Source organism: Triturus cristatus, chromosome 4_1 (assembly GCF_964204655.1).
Source record: "Triturus cristatus chromosome 4_1, aTriCri1.1, whole genome shotgun sequence".
Taxonomy (NCBI): Eukaryota; Metazoa; Chordata; class Amphibia; order Caudata; family Salamandridae; genus Triturus; species Triturus cristatus.
Genome location: NC_140585.1, coordinates 667,671,827 through 667,686,481, shown reverse-complemented (window position 1 = coordinate 667,686,481; position 14,655 = coordinate 667,671,827). Strand labels below are relative to the sequence as shown.

The 14,655-nt window shown below is 44.1% G+C and overlaps 1 protein-coding gene across 12 annotated transcripts in view; it reads left to right on the top strand.

The window, feature by feature from the left end:
- Positions 1–14,655, top strand: part of NRCAM (neuronal cell adhesion molecule) — a 971,555-nt gene that overhangs the window by 168,632 nt on the left and 788,268 nt on the right. For all 12 annotated transcript variants that reach the window (XM_085653084.1, XM_085653089.1, XM_085653092.1 and 9 more), the window contains exon 2: positions 8,070–8,113. The gene's annotated coding sequence lies outside the window, so the exon portion shown is untranslated. The remainder of the gene's footprint in view (positions 1–8,069; positions 8,114–14,655) is intronic.

Sequence of the window (14,655 nt, the reverse complement as noted above, 5' to 3'; positions counted from 1 at the left end):
AAACTCCCTTACTATCTCTATAACACAGTGCATAACTGTTTCAGTATAATCTATTACTGCATGCATCACTGTATCAGTAAACCTCTCATTCACTGTATAACTATTTGAGTCAATCTGTAACACAGTGCATCAGTCTATCAATGTTTCTGTAACAATCTGCATGACTGTCTCAGCGCATTTGCATGGGTGCATCAGTGTCTCAGTGGGTCTGTGATATGTTGCGTGACTCTCAGTCAATCTGCGAGTAGGCATGTGAGTCCCTTTGTGCACTTGTAAGTAAGTATATAACTGTCTGACTGGATCTGTGAGTGGATACATGAGTGTCTAAGTGGATGTCTGAGTGGGTCAGTGAGTGGGTTCATGAGTGTCCGAGTGGTTCTGTGACTAAGTACATGAGTCTCTCAGTGGATCTATGACTCGGAGTGTGATTGTCTGAATGACTGGTTGCATACGTCTCTGAGTGGGTCTGTGAGAGGGTGCGTGAGTGACTGTATTGGTGTGTGAGTGTCTGAGTGGGTCTGTGAGTGGGTTTATAAATGTCTGAGTGACTCTGTGTGGGTGTACGAGTATCTCAATGGGTCTGTGAGTGATAGTTAAGTCTCTGACAGGGTGAGTAAATGGGTGCATGCATGAGTGCCTGAGTGGCTCTGTGACTGGGAGGGTGAGTGCATGGATGGGTCTGTGAGTGGACGCATGAGCCTTGAGTGAGTGAGTGAGTCCATGTGTGTATATCTGAGTGAGTTAGTGGGTGGGTTTGTTACTCTCTGAGTGTATCAGTGAGTCCATAAGTCTGTATGGGTGTGTGAGTGGGTGTATGATTGTCTAAGTAGATCTGTAACTACATGTATGAGTGTCTCAGTGGTTCTGTGAGTACATACTCAGCTCGTCTCGGCTAGCGGACATAGGCATCTCTGGACAAGCCTGGAAGTGGCTGGAATCCTTTCTTGCGGGGCGTTCGCAACAGGTCTGGCTCCCGCCTTTCTCGTCTCCTCTCCAATATGTGACCACTGGAGTCCCGCAGGGGTCTTCTATGAGTCCCCTGCTTTTTAACATATATGTTACTCCTCTGGTCCAATTGGCAGAAGAGCGGGGTGCCAAGATCGTTGCTTATGCCGATGACACCCAGCTTCTGTTCACCTGGGGTAAATCGGAATTTTCTACCGTGAGGGTGAAGGAGTGTCTGACAGCCGTTTTCCAATGGTTCTCTGCCACTCAACTGAAATGTAACGAGGAAAAGACCGAAATTCTCCTTTACGGTAGATTTCCCCCGCGCTTCAGGGAATCTCTCTGGCCATTTGACTATCCCGTGCCATCTTGCACGGGTTTACCAGTCAAAAATTTGGGGGTCTGGTTCGATGAACAGCTGTCCTTTTCGACTCAGATCAAAAAATTGGCGGGGAGTTGCTTTGGGATATTAAAGTCTCTCAAGAAATTCCTTCCACTACTACCAAGACCAGCAAAGGAAACAGTGGCCCGCGCACTGATCCTCTCTCGGGTAGACTATGCCAATGGGCTGTATCTGGGCCTTCCTGAATACATTCTTAAAAAATTGCAGGTGGTCCAGAATGCAGCGGCCCGGCTGGTGCGCAACATTCCTACTAAGAAGAGTATCAAGCGTCATCTGCGCATGTTGCATTGGCTCCCGGTTAGGAAACATGTGGAGTTTAAGGCCTTGGTCATAGCGCATCGCGCTTTGTATGATGGAGGACCTCTATATCTTAGAAAGCGTTTTGCTTTCTACCTGCCTACTAGGCACCTGAGATCGTCATCTCAGCTGCTTGCGCAAATTCCTCGTGTGCGCCTCCAAAGAATGGGGGGCAGATCACTGGCCATTAGGGCAGCTACGGCTTGGAATTCGTTGCCTCTCTCTTTGCACGGCATCCAAGAGTTGGGGCAATTCAAGAAACAGCTCAAAACCTTTCTGTTTTAATTCTTCTCTTATTCGGCACCTCACAGGCTCGCGCCGGGACACTCCTAGGAGTAGCTGTGCGCATTATAAAACCCAATATGAGGGGGTGAGTGGGTCTGTAAGTCGGTGCATGGGTCTCTGAGTGAGTCTGTACATAGGTGCGTGACTCTCCGAGTGAGTTTGTAAGTAGGTGCATGAGTATCTGAGTGGGTCTGTGGGTGGGTGCATGAGTGCCCAAGTGGTTCTGTGAGTGGGTGTAAGAGTCTCTAAGTAGGTATGAAACTGTACACATGAGTCTCTAAGTAGGTGCATGAATCTCTGAGTGGATCTGTACATGGGTGTGTCAATCTCCAAGTGAGTTTGTAGGTGGGTGCATAAGTACCTGAATGGGTATGTGAGTGAGCGCATGAGTATCTGAGTTGGAGCTCTCCAACCCCAACTCCAACCCCAACGCCGGAAACAACGACATCACCCCTTCGCAAGACCTCTGCAACTCCCTCGCCTCCTACTTCCACAACAAGATCGCGGACATACACAACAGCTTCAGCACCCAACCGACGCACGCCACGACCACAGCCACGCCGCCCACCGCCGCCCTCCGAGCCTGGACTCCGATCAGCACCGAAGACACCGTCCGCATGATGAACTCCGTCCACTCCGGATCGCCGACCGACCCCTGCCCTCACCACGTCTTCAACAAAGCCGACGCTGTCATCGCACCCCACCTGCGGGACATTATCAACACCTTCTTCGACACCGCCACCTTCCCCGAGAGCTGGAAGCACGCCGAACTCAGCGCTCTTCTCAAGAAACCTACAGCAGACCCCACCGAACTCAAGAATTACCGCCCAATCTCGCTCCTCCAGTTTCCAGCCAAAGTCATCGAGAAGACCGTCAACAAACAGCTGGCCGCCTTCCTCGAGACGAACGGATCCCTCGACCCCTCGCAGTCCGGCTTCCGAGCCAACCAGAGCACCGAGACCGCCCTCATCGCCGCCACCGACGACATCCGAGCCCTGATGGACAACAGAGAAACAGCGGCCCTCATCCTCCTAGACCTCTCCGCGGCCTTCGACACTGTCTGCCACCGCACCCTAGTGCAACGCCTCAGCAACGTCGGAATCCAGGAGAAGGCACTGGAATGGATCGTATCCTTCCTCTACGGAAGAACACAAAGAGTCCGCCTACCACCGTACAAGTCAGAAGCCACCGAAGTCATCTGCGGCGTCCCTCAAGGATCCTCGCTGAGCCCTACCCTCTTCAACGTCCACATGAACCCCCTCGCGGCCATCGCACGCCAACACAACCTCAACATAATCTCCTACGCCGACGACACCCAGCTGATCCTCTCCCTGACCAACGACCCCACCGCCGCCAGAGCCAACCTGCACGAAGGGATGAAGGAGGTAGCCGAGTGGATGACGACCAGCCGCCTGAAACTGAACTCAGACAAGACGGAGGTCCTCATCCTGGGCTCCACGCCCACCGCCTGGGACGACTCCTGGTGGCCCCCCGCCCTGGGCACCGCACCCAAACCGACTAACCACGCACGCAACCTGGGCTTCATCCTGGACTCCTCCCTCTCCATGACCAAGCAAGTCAACGCCGTCTCCTCGGCGTGCTTCAACATCCTGCGCATGCTACGGAAGATCTTCTGGTGGATCCCCACGGAGACCAGGAAGACCGTCACCCAGGCCCTCGTCACCAGCCGACTGGATTACGGCAACGCCCTCTACGCCGGAACCACCGCCAAGCTCCAGAAGAGACTCCAGCGGATCCAGAACGCCTCAGCCAGACTCATCCTCGACATCCCACGTAACAGCCACATCTCCGGACACCTGAGAGACCTGCATTGGCTCCCCGTCAACAAAAGAATCACCTTCCGTCTCCTCACCCACGCACACAAAGCCCTACACGATCAAGGCCCGAGCTACCTCAACAACCGAATCAACTTCTACGCTCCCAAACGCCACCTCCGATCAACCAGCCACGCCCTCGCCGCCGTCCCACGCATCCGTAGAGCGACAACAGGAGGAAGGTCCTTCTCCTACCTGGCCGCCAAGACCTGGAACTCCCTCCCGACCGACCTGCGCCTGACCCAAGACCACCTCTCCTTCAGGAAGAAGCTCAAGACCTGGCTGTTCGAGCAGTAACGGCCCCCCCCCCCCCTAAGCGCCTTGAGACCCTACGGGTATGTAGTGCGCTCTATAAATGTCTTTGATTGATTGATTGATTGAGTGGGTATGTGACTGGATGTATAAGTGTCTGAGTAAGTTTGTGAGTGCGTACATGAGTTTGTGACCCTGACTGGCGAGTGTGTACAAATATATATATTTTTTTATGTTTCCACTAATGTTCACGATGACTTCATGATATTCGCGATGTCCCTGTGATGGTACATGAAGAGCCGCGCTGTCGGTCGTGTCGTCATCGCAAATATCACACGCGATCAAACAAACCAATTTTAGACACATAAGTTGTGTCACTAACACACCCATTTCTCAAACATTGGGTCAGAGTATCTCCACCCTGACCCCTTTTTTTAGCTTCCACACAAATTTTCAGCCCCGGGAACCATTTCTGAATGATAAAATGGCAGCCGCAACCTTCTCTTCAGGCTGCATCCAGCCAATCAGAGCATTCCCGTTGGCATGTGCATCAGTGATTAATTGCAAAACCACCGCAAAATATCCACAGCCAGAGATATATCTATAATTTTTGCTTAAATTTCTCAAAAACTACTAGACGGATTTGCACCAAATACAAAAAACACAATCTGCGTAACAACATCTACCTTTCTGCCGAATTTGATGTAGTTCTGTCCAGCAGTTATGGCTGTCAACTCGACAATGCGTTCCTATGGGAGTTTACATTACTAACGCACCCTTTTCTCGCACTCCTATTTCTCGGTCCCCACTGCACGGATCATCCTCAAACTTTCCATTAAACACAGAACCTACTTTGCCACTTTTTGGGAAAATTTAATTGAGCTTGGTCAAATGATGCCAAAGTTATAGGCAAGTCAAAAAAATGCTTCTATGAATCTAGGTCCGAACTATGATTACATACTGGCGACTGCCAGTAGGTTATATAGGTATGTATGTGTGTGTGTGTGTGTGTGTATAAATATATATATATATACATGTATACAAACACCAATCCTTCTCACAGTACGTCAAAGATTGTGCCGAGCCCAAAATCCATTTTCAACGTGGTTTATTAAATCCAAATCATGTGGCAAATAATGCACGATGCGTTTCGGAACAGCCGTTCCTTTCTCACGGACCGACCTGTGAGAAAGGAACGGCTGTTCCGAAACGCGTCGAGCATTATTTGCCACATGATTTGGCTTTAATAAACCACGTTGAAAATAGATTTTGGGCTCGGCACAATCTTTGACGTACTGTGAGAAGGATTGGTGTTTGTTTGTTTGGAGGTTCGCGACCTCGCCGGCAGACCACCGCCATTCACTTACCTCATCTATACTTTAGGTTTTGTTGTAATGACATATGCGTGGCAGAGGCAATGCGTATTGATTGCATTGCGTGCTAAAGGATGCGTGGCAAATGCATGCGTTGTTCCATTGTACATCTGTCTGACATATTTCAGATCCTTGTTCTATTTAACATTTTATAAAAACAGGGTTGCCACACGAATGCCCATAACCAAAAGAGAGGTGGGAGAATCATATGCTCTCCCTGGATGTTAAGTTGAACAAACCTGTGTGCCTTTAGCTTGAAAATGTACTACTCAAATGGACTAATGAAATATATTTTTATGTTAGGTATTTCATCTGGCACAGAACTAGCTCCAAGAGCAACCAACGATTCTTAAAAGAACATTATTGAATCAGAAGCATTTCAAAAGGTTTTGTACATAAAACATTACTGAGGGCTTGAGTCAAAAAGCCTTTTTGTGCTCCTATGTTCAATTTAGGTGTTCAAACAATTTAGTCTATCAGTATAGATCTACAATTGTTCTCAAAATGTGAATTGATACTCTTCAAATGGTTTACTCATACATCATTTGTGTGACGGTACATTTTCTCCCAGGAGCGAGGAAAGGTTGTTCAAACGCTGGGGTTAGCAATAGTTAGGCTCACCTTTCCAGCACATTTTTAAAATGTACGTATGGCAATGTAAAAAATAATTTGTATCCTATAGTACCATTGTGAAACTATCTGTGTTCTGATTAGGTGGTATACCAGTTTTTAATCTTTTGTAGTAGAAACATTTTATGTTGCTTGTTCGTCTGTAAATGAAGGAAGAGCTGCTGATTTGTTACCTGCCACGATATTTCATGAGTGCTTGCTTGGACTTAAACTCCTGGACTGGAAAGCAATGTTGAACTTCTCCAACAATCTTGTTTCCAGCATGCTCTTTTCATATTTTTTTGTTTTTTCACACAATACCTGCACAAAAATATAAAACAATTTACAAAAACATTCAAGCTGTTAAAAATGAACAAATGTATTAAAAAGTGGATTTCTTCACTTTTAAACATGAGGTAGAATTTAAAACAATTTTAAGTACCTTTCAGATTAGTAAGAAAAGATTTGTTTTTTCAATTATTTATCTAAACTGGAATATGTTTTCTCCTAGGAACATTCCGCCACTAACACAGCTGTCAGCTAGAAGATACACAGAGATTGTTGAATTTTTAGTACTATGCTACAATACTTCTGTACAGTATATTTTGAAATACTGCCTTCAGGAATATCTGTTTTCTAGTTTTATTTCTATTTAGAATATTCTACCAATTATTCACCCCTGGATGTACTGCAGTGTTTAAGGAGTGTATAATAACGTGCTCCATTAGGAGTTTCCTAATCCCATTATTGTAATTTAATGCTAGACAACTAAGATCACTAGTAGACATTTGAATAACTGAAAGGGAATGCAACAATATTTAACACTTCATAACTCTATCTCTCCATATTTCGCCTCGCGCCCTCCCCGTCTAATCTTTTCTGCTCCTTATTTGCCTTTAACAGTTTCATCTTCAAATGATTCCTATTGTTCCTAAGTTTAGTTGATTACTCTTGATTCCACTGATTTGTTTCTCAAATGAATCGTAACAATTAAAAATGTGTGTGTTAATATATTATATATTTTTATAAAGTTTTATATATGCAAAGGTATTGGAGCGCTTTACATGAGCACCAGTTACTATACACAAGGACACATTCGTTTTTTGTAGGTGTGGGGAGATTAAGTGATGCCCAGAATCACAAGATGTTGAGCCGATGTCCGAACTTGGTTCCACTGTTCCAAAGTCTTGCACTCTGACTGTTTGACCACATCCTGTCTCCTATTGCTATAAATATTGTCAATTTCTAATTCCCCTTAAATTTTCTCTGTAGATGATACCTATTGTCAACTGTTAATTAATTTCATCAACGGTGTTGAAACTGCCATTTGGAGCCAGTTTTCCGAGGGACAGCAATGCCCTTTTAAACCTTTCCACAAAGAGGCCTACATTATGATTGCCCAGCCTATGCCAGATTAAAAAAATGTCTACATCAAATACATTTAGACACCTTAAAACTAAATGTTATTAACTTACAAGGTGGTTATCTTGAAAATATGGCATGAGCTAGAACCATGTCGGCCTATCTTGGAGAACCATGGTTTACATTACGTGAAGTCAGTCTGTAACATTTGATGTACACCAGAAATTTAAACAATATGGAACAAATCTAAATATATTTTTCACACACGATAACTCACAAATAGTTCAAAAAGGCAAATGAAATTGACATTCTTGCGAACTCTGGCACAAAGGCAGCGCTTCCCAAAAAGTCAATTTTGGCTACATTTTAAGCACCTTGCACATTACATTCTTTACCCGCACATTCATAGTTCTTTCATGGGTTGCATACAAAAAGAGCTATAAAAATATGCATAGTTCTCCAAATCTGTTTGTACATGGAAATGTATAAGTAGGGAGTAAGGGTGCTAGAACGATGAATGTGAACTATAGTGCAGTACATTAAAGGTTCAGAACTATATCACTGTTTTCCTCTGCATTCTCCCTCCATATTTTGTGTTTAGGCCACATTTCTAAAAGGAGACTTTGAGAGAACATGTCAGGTAAATTGTGACCATTAGACAGTTGTGATCCGCACAACATAAAGTAACATCATGGTTTATATTTTTAGGTCACCACGTGCCCAGGACTCTTGGAGAGCTTCTGACTATAAAGGTAGGGTTGTTTTTTATTATTTCATGTATCTGAAAGCAGTTTATTATTCATTTTTGTAATAAGGAAGTGTGAACAGCAGAGCTGTGAGTTGGATAGTTGGGGCTGGTATGCAAATTTGGCTATGACTCACGATATCCAACGGCCTCTGATTCCATTGGAAATTTGTCGTTTATTTCTTGTCTTTATAATATAGCATTTATGTGACACATGGATTCAGGCCCCCTCACCTGGGCACGGGGTTAAGAAGCACCACCAGGCATTGAGCTGTAAACCCTTGTACAAAAGGGGGTTTCCAGATCAGGCGTGAATGCTCTACATAACTGGGCTCCATTTAAAACCATGCTAGGGCATCGAAGATGGCGCCAATGAGTACCCAATTGCCGTGGGGGAGGGTAGCTGTAGTTTGTTTTAGACAGAGGAGGAGGTCCAGAGCCCCACTCCTTATTGCCCCGGCCCTTCGCTAAGGCCATGCCCCTTCTCCCGCTACACTTATATGATGAAAATCAATCTTGGGTTGGCAGGTCTAGTCTGGAACCAGTGACCACAGCTGCTGTTGTATGTGAGTAACAGAGAGAACTGAGAGTTCCCAAGTCACAGTCCTGTGACAGAGAAGCAACTGTTGCTAGAACACCTATGATTATGCTTTATTCTGAATATATCGAAGACTCGTATATCTTAACGAGTTTCAATGGATAACACGTCTCATGGAAGGTTTTACAGAGATAACCTATCAATCAGTCTAACACTATAAAAGATATCAGAAAGTATAAGGATTTTGAACAGGCCTGAAAATCTTGAATCTAGTGAGTGTCTCATAATAAAAATCAGTAGACTCCTCTCTTTACTGTGTGGATGCTTTCCCTTCTACAGATCTAGCATTTACACATTCTATGGTATAGGAAGTTCAAAAACATCTTTATGGAGCTACTAATTGAGAATAATAGTAAGAATACTACTTTGCAGAGATCACAGAATGAACCTGGATTGGTTCGACAATACAAAATAATGTTTTAGGGCTGAAGCATTTATATCTCAAAAGGCATTAGACTGTTTAGCTGTGGTTGTGTAATGAGCTGCTCAGCAAATATAAAATGAAGACATTTTGAACTTAGAATGTTATTTTGGAGTTCAGACTCCTATTTCTAAATATATTTGTAGGAATACCGTTGAATTTCCTACAGATTATGCTTTTAAAGTTATCTTTTCAAAATACATTTCTTTTCCAAATTGGTCCTATGATTTGTACTGTTTAACTGTCCATCTTTCAAAAATTCAGAACATTCCATTTATAGCTCTCCCTTTTCTGTTTTCCCCTTTTTTACCTCTAATTCTGTTACTTTTATAAACTTCCCTCACTTTTAACCCAGCTGTAAAATGAAGCAAAAAATCTTAAAACAACTTTTTCACTTTGTGATAGGTTTTATTTTTTCTACTTTACTCTGGGCCAGATGCACAAAGATTAATTACAGTGCGAAAGGATGTGATTCTCAAAATCACAGGGTTTGCAATCATAAATAAGCTTTAGGCAATGTGCAAATGTCATTTTGTGAGTCAGAAAAGTCTGACTTGCAAAGGACTTTGGGATCCATTTCAAATTGCGATATGGTGGGGGCTTGAAAGGTTCTCCCCTTCCCATTTGTTATATGAATTGCAATGTATTCAATATAACTCTACTCCTCTCTATGTTACTCTACACCACTCTACTCTATGCCATGCCACTCCACTATAGTTTACTCCACTCCACACAACGCCAGTCTACGTCACCCTGCCCTATGCCACTCTACTCTACACCAGTTTACTTCATTCCACTCTATGCCTCTTCTGTCCACTCTATGCCACTCAGTTCCACTGTATGCCACTCATTTCATGTTACTCCACTCTACACCTCTCTAAGCCATACTACGCCACTCCACTCTACTCTATGACATTCTTCCCTATGCCACTCCACTGTACTACACAGTGCCACTGTATGGCACTCTATGTCACTCCACTCTGTTCCACTCTATGTCACTCTACTCTATGCCATTCTATGCCACTCCACTTCACTCTCCACCACTCTGCTGTTAGTCACTCTATGCCACTCTACACCACACCACTCTACTTCACACCTACTCTATGCCACTCACCTCTATGCTACTGACCTCTACACTACTCCGCTCTACTCTGTGCCACTCCACTCTACGCCACTCTACATTATGCATACTCTACGTCATTCCTCTCCACTCCCTGCTACTCCACTCTGCGCCACTCCATGGTGCTCTACGCTACGCCACTCATTACAAGGCCACTCTACGGCCACTCCACTCTAAGCCACTCTCCTCTACAGCACTCTACATTTTTCCACTGTATGCTACTCTACTCTATGCACACCACTTTACTCCACACCACACTACTTAACTCCAGTCTACCATAGTCTTTGCCACCCCACCCTACTCTATGCCACCCTACTCTATGCCACTTTGCTCTACCTTACTCTACTCTAAGCCACTCCACTCCACTCCAGTCCACACAATGCCACTCTATGCCACTCTACTCTATGCCACTCTACTTTGCTCCACTTTACAATACTCTAAGGCACTGCACTCTGCTCTACGCCACTCCACTTTATGCCCTTCTATACCACTCTCCCTATGCTACTTTCCTCTATGCCACTCTACTTTGTCAACAGCTGCCACGCTACCCTACATCATTGCTAAAAGACAATGGCAAAGCCAATAGCTCTCACATAGGTGAGACTTTGCCAGTGGTTATTGTTGTTGGCCAGGTGTACTCATGATGTATGGTTTCCCATTTGCTTTCTTTTGTCCTCTTGTTTTATTGTTCTATTTGCCTCTAGACCACTGTTTGTTTCAGAAGGTAGGTGCTAATTACATAGTTTGGTATAGTCCACTTTGGGACCCGTGAATTCCTTGCATTTCGCTGATTCCAGCCCTTATCAGAATTTGAACTTTGCATCTTGTTGTCAGCTGGAGTGCCACAGTCTTCGTATCGTATGAATATTTGAAGCCTCCTGACAAGTGTTGGTGGTCATGCATGCCTTTGTGTCAGCGGTGCTTGAGGTTGCTGGCATGCAGGCTGCGTGTGTGAGTGTGCCCTCAGGCTTTGTATCAGATGCCTTCACTGCTGCCTTGCAAAGTGGTGTTTCGGCCTGCCCTGAGTATGGGGTGCTTTGAGTGGTAAGAGTGGTGACTTAATTTATTGCTGTAGTCTTCCAATGATGTACTTGTTTATCTCATTACTGGCCCTTGACTTTTGGCTTTTCCCACTACATGTTTGGGCGCTGTCTGGTCATTCTTTGTTGTGCATTTAAGAGACATTGCGTTTATTATTTATTTTGTTTTGCAACTGAATTTATTTAACACTTCATATCTTTAAATTGGAAATAAAAAGCTTCTTAATCATTCACTGTTAATTAATGAGAGCTTGAGTTAGAGCAATATACACTCTAAGTAAACAGCCTTTTCCTCATTGTCACATATGTTTTGATTTTTTTGAGTTGAGTTTCCTAACTGAAACACATGTTCTCTTCTTTTTCTCAAGTGAGGTTTATTTTTAAAGTTTAACATGATGTTCCTGGCTGTACTGTCTTGAGTTTATGTGCGCTAGGACCCTTGAGATTCTGAGCAGACTCTAAAACAGGAATTTCATAACTTGGTGGAGGTGTTAAGGTGTGTTATAAAAGTTAAGATGCAATGCGTGCAGTGTGGTGTGAAGAATAAAGATGTCAGTTACAGACCTCCATGTGTTCATTCACATGCTCCCGGGCTGCGAAAGACAATGCAACTGGAGATGATGATGAGATGTGTGCCCTGAAGGAAAAAGGCTGCTCTCCCTGAGAGTTTGCAACGTACAGCAAACTTCTTGTGCATGCCATGTGCCCCCCAAGTTGATGCACAGCATTCTAAGTTGGTCGCAGGTGAAGTCAAAGCCATTGCTCCACCCAATACATCAAAGACGTTGAAAGCACTGCAGAGGAGCACATTTGAAAAGCCCGCCAGAACCTGCTTGTAAGGCTGAATGAAGAAATACTGCATCGCGCCATAACACTGAGCCATCATCAGTATGAAGCCGATGCTAAAGGCCGTGACAACCAGGTACGAAAGCAGAAACATACTCACTGGTGCAAGCAAGTGAAGTGGAATAAGACCTCAAAATCGGACGAGACGACCAGGCCCAGACAACAGGGGTGTTGCGTGAAGAAGTTGCCAGTCCAACTGTACGTTGAGAATGCTGCCTTTACAGCACATGCTTCCAATAGTGACAGAAGGGAGTGTGAGGTATGGTGCGGCTAAATTCCTGAAGCTGCCACCTTGTTTTCTGCATTCCAAAGCAAAGAAACAGATCATTGTGTCAGGTAGGCTGCATAGACGTGCTAGAAGGAAAGACAGCAAGAAAATCATTAAATAGTAGAAAGAAATTGCAGGTGATGGAATAAAAGAGGTGTTAAAGAAAGTATCATAAACTGAAAGATAATGTAAGTGTTGGAAACCAAGTTCAATTTGATGCTGAATGTCTACAATGAAAGATACATCTACAACAAAGCATCACAACAAGTTGGTGAAACAATGTATTCATTTGTTGAAAGACTTGATAAACTAATGAAACACTGTAAGTTCTGTGACTTTAATAATGGAGGAGCCATGCCTATCAGAGTCATTGATGGTTGTCTTTCAGATTCCTTCAGGAGACGCATGTTGAGAGAGACACTCAGTTTAAGGATAATGCTAACCCGCTGCTGAGATGGAAGCAGGAACAGTGCATAACGAATCAGCTTTGATCATGAAAAGCAAACACAAGCACAAAGTAGATGCACACAAGGTGACGTCTCTGAAGAAGAAAAGGTTATTTTTCCAATGTGAGTTTTAATTTCCCCATGAGGGCAGATGTCCAGCCGCAGGACAGATATGAAAAGGCTGTAGAAAAGAAAACGACTTCATATTGGTCTGCAAAGTGAAAGAGAAACTAAATGCGTCACAGCGAGAAAGGAAAATGAACACCAGAAAGTTGCAGTATCATTCCCACCATGCCCACTAGTCCAAAAGGCAACATCAGGTATGACAAGTAGAAATCAAACAAAGTCGATTGTCGTCTAGTTCATCATACAAAGGCTCATCAATGCCAAAATCAACTGCCAGCGAAGAAGACGGATGCGGGTCGATTATGTTGACTAAAGAACGACATGCACGTGCAGGACTAGCTGCTTGCGAAGATCAATAGTCAAAGAAGAATCACCAAAAGGAGCGACAAAATGTAACTGTATGCTGTTCTAAAATTACATTAAAGGTAAACGGTTGCACCATGACTTTCATTATTGAGAGTGGTGCATTGATTAATTTCATGCCAGTAGAAAAGTTTAACAGGTTATCTTTTGTGTCACGCCTTATCACCCCAAACATTAAGGAATGCATGTGGGCTGATATTAAACTACTATTTATACTATGTAGTCATTGATGAATATTTGCGTTTTCCTTTGGTGGAAGACTTATCATTTACACCAACCATAAAACACAAAATAACATCAGTGCAAGTGCCGATTCATATTCTTCAGGAAACATCATTGAGTGCATGCCTACTTAGCTTTGCCACTGTTGGTGACATGGGACTGATATCTCTGATTTACAATCTCCGTGCCCTGTCTTGAATCATGAGCCAGTTCCCGTCGTTGTTTCATATCCTAAGAAGACCCAAGAAAATGAAGGTGCAAGTTCATATCAATGAGGACAGTCGCCTGGTTGCCCAACGGCACCACAGAATCGCTTTTCACCTACAAGAAGTTGTTGAGAAAAAATTAGAAATGCTGCTGAAGGATGACAGCATTGAACCCACTACAGGTCCAACGCCGTGGGCTTAGTTGTGGTGCCAAAAATAGGATGCAGGGGTGCAGTGCACATTTGTGTTGTTATGCGACAGGCCAACAAAGCAATAGAGAGAGAAAGACATCCTACTCCTCACGTAGCAGATCTGATCATGCAGCTGAGTGAAGCCAAAGTCTTCTCCCGTCTTGACCTGAACAAAGGATACCATCAACTCAAGCTGGAAGAGAACCGTATGTACATTACTACTTTTTTGACTCAAGTTGTTTTGTTCAGACTGAGTTTTGAAGTATCTTCGGCTGTGGAGATATTTCAGGATGCCTTTCGCTGAGTAATTCAACTTGTTACACATGCTTTTAAATACAATGACAACCTACTGGTATTTGGTGCAGCACAAAAGGAGCATGATAAGGCTCTTATACAAGTGTGCCAGTTACTTGCGGATGCAGGTCTCACTTTGAATACCGAAAAGTGTGAGTTTCACAAGACCAAACTTAAGTTTTTTGGGCACAAATTCTGTGATAAGGGAATGAATCTTGACCCAGACAAGGTACAGACACTGTTATCTACTTGCCCCCTTCCCAAAATGTAACCATGCTGCGATCCTTCTTAGGCATGGCCAGTTATTGCTCAAGATGCATTGGTGACTTTGCTACAGTGAGTGTCCGATTGAGGAGAATGTCTCATTCCCGTGGTCTACTGAATGCGACTAAAGTTTTAAGGACATAA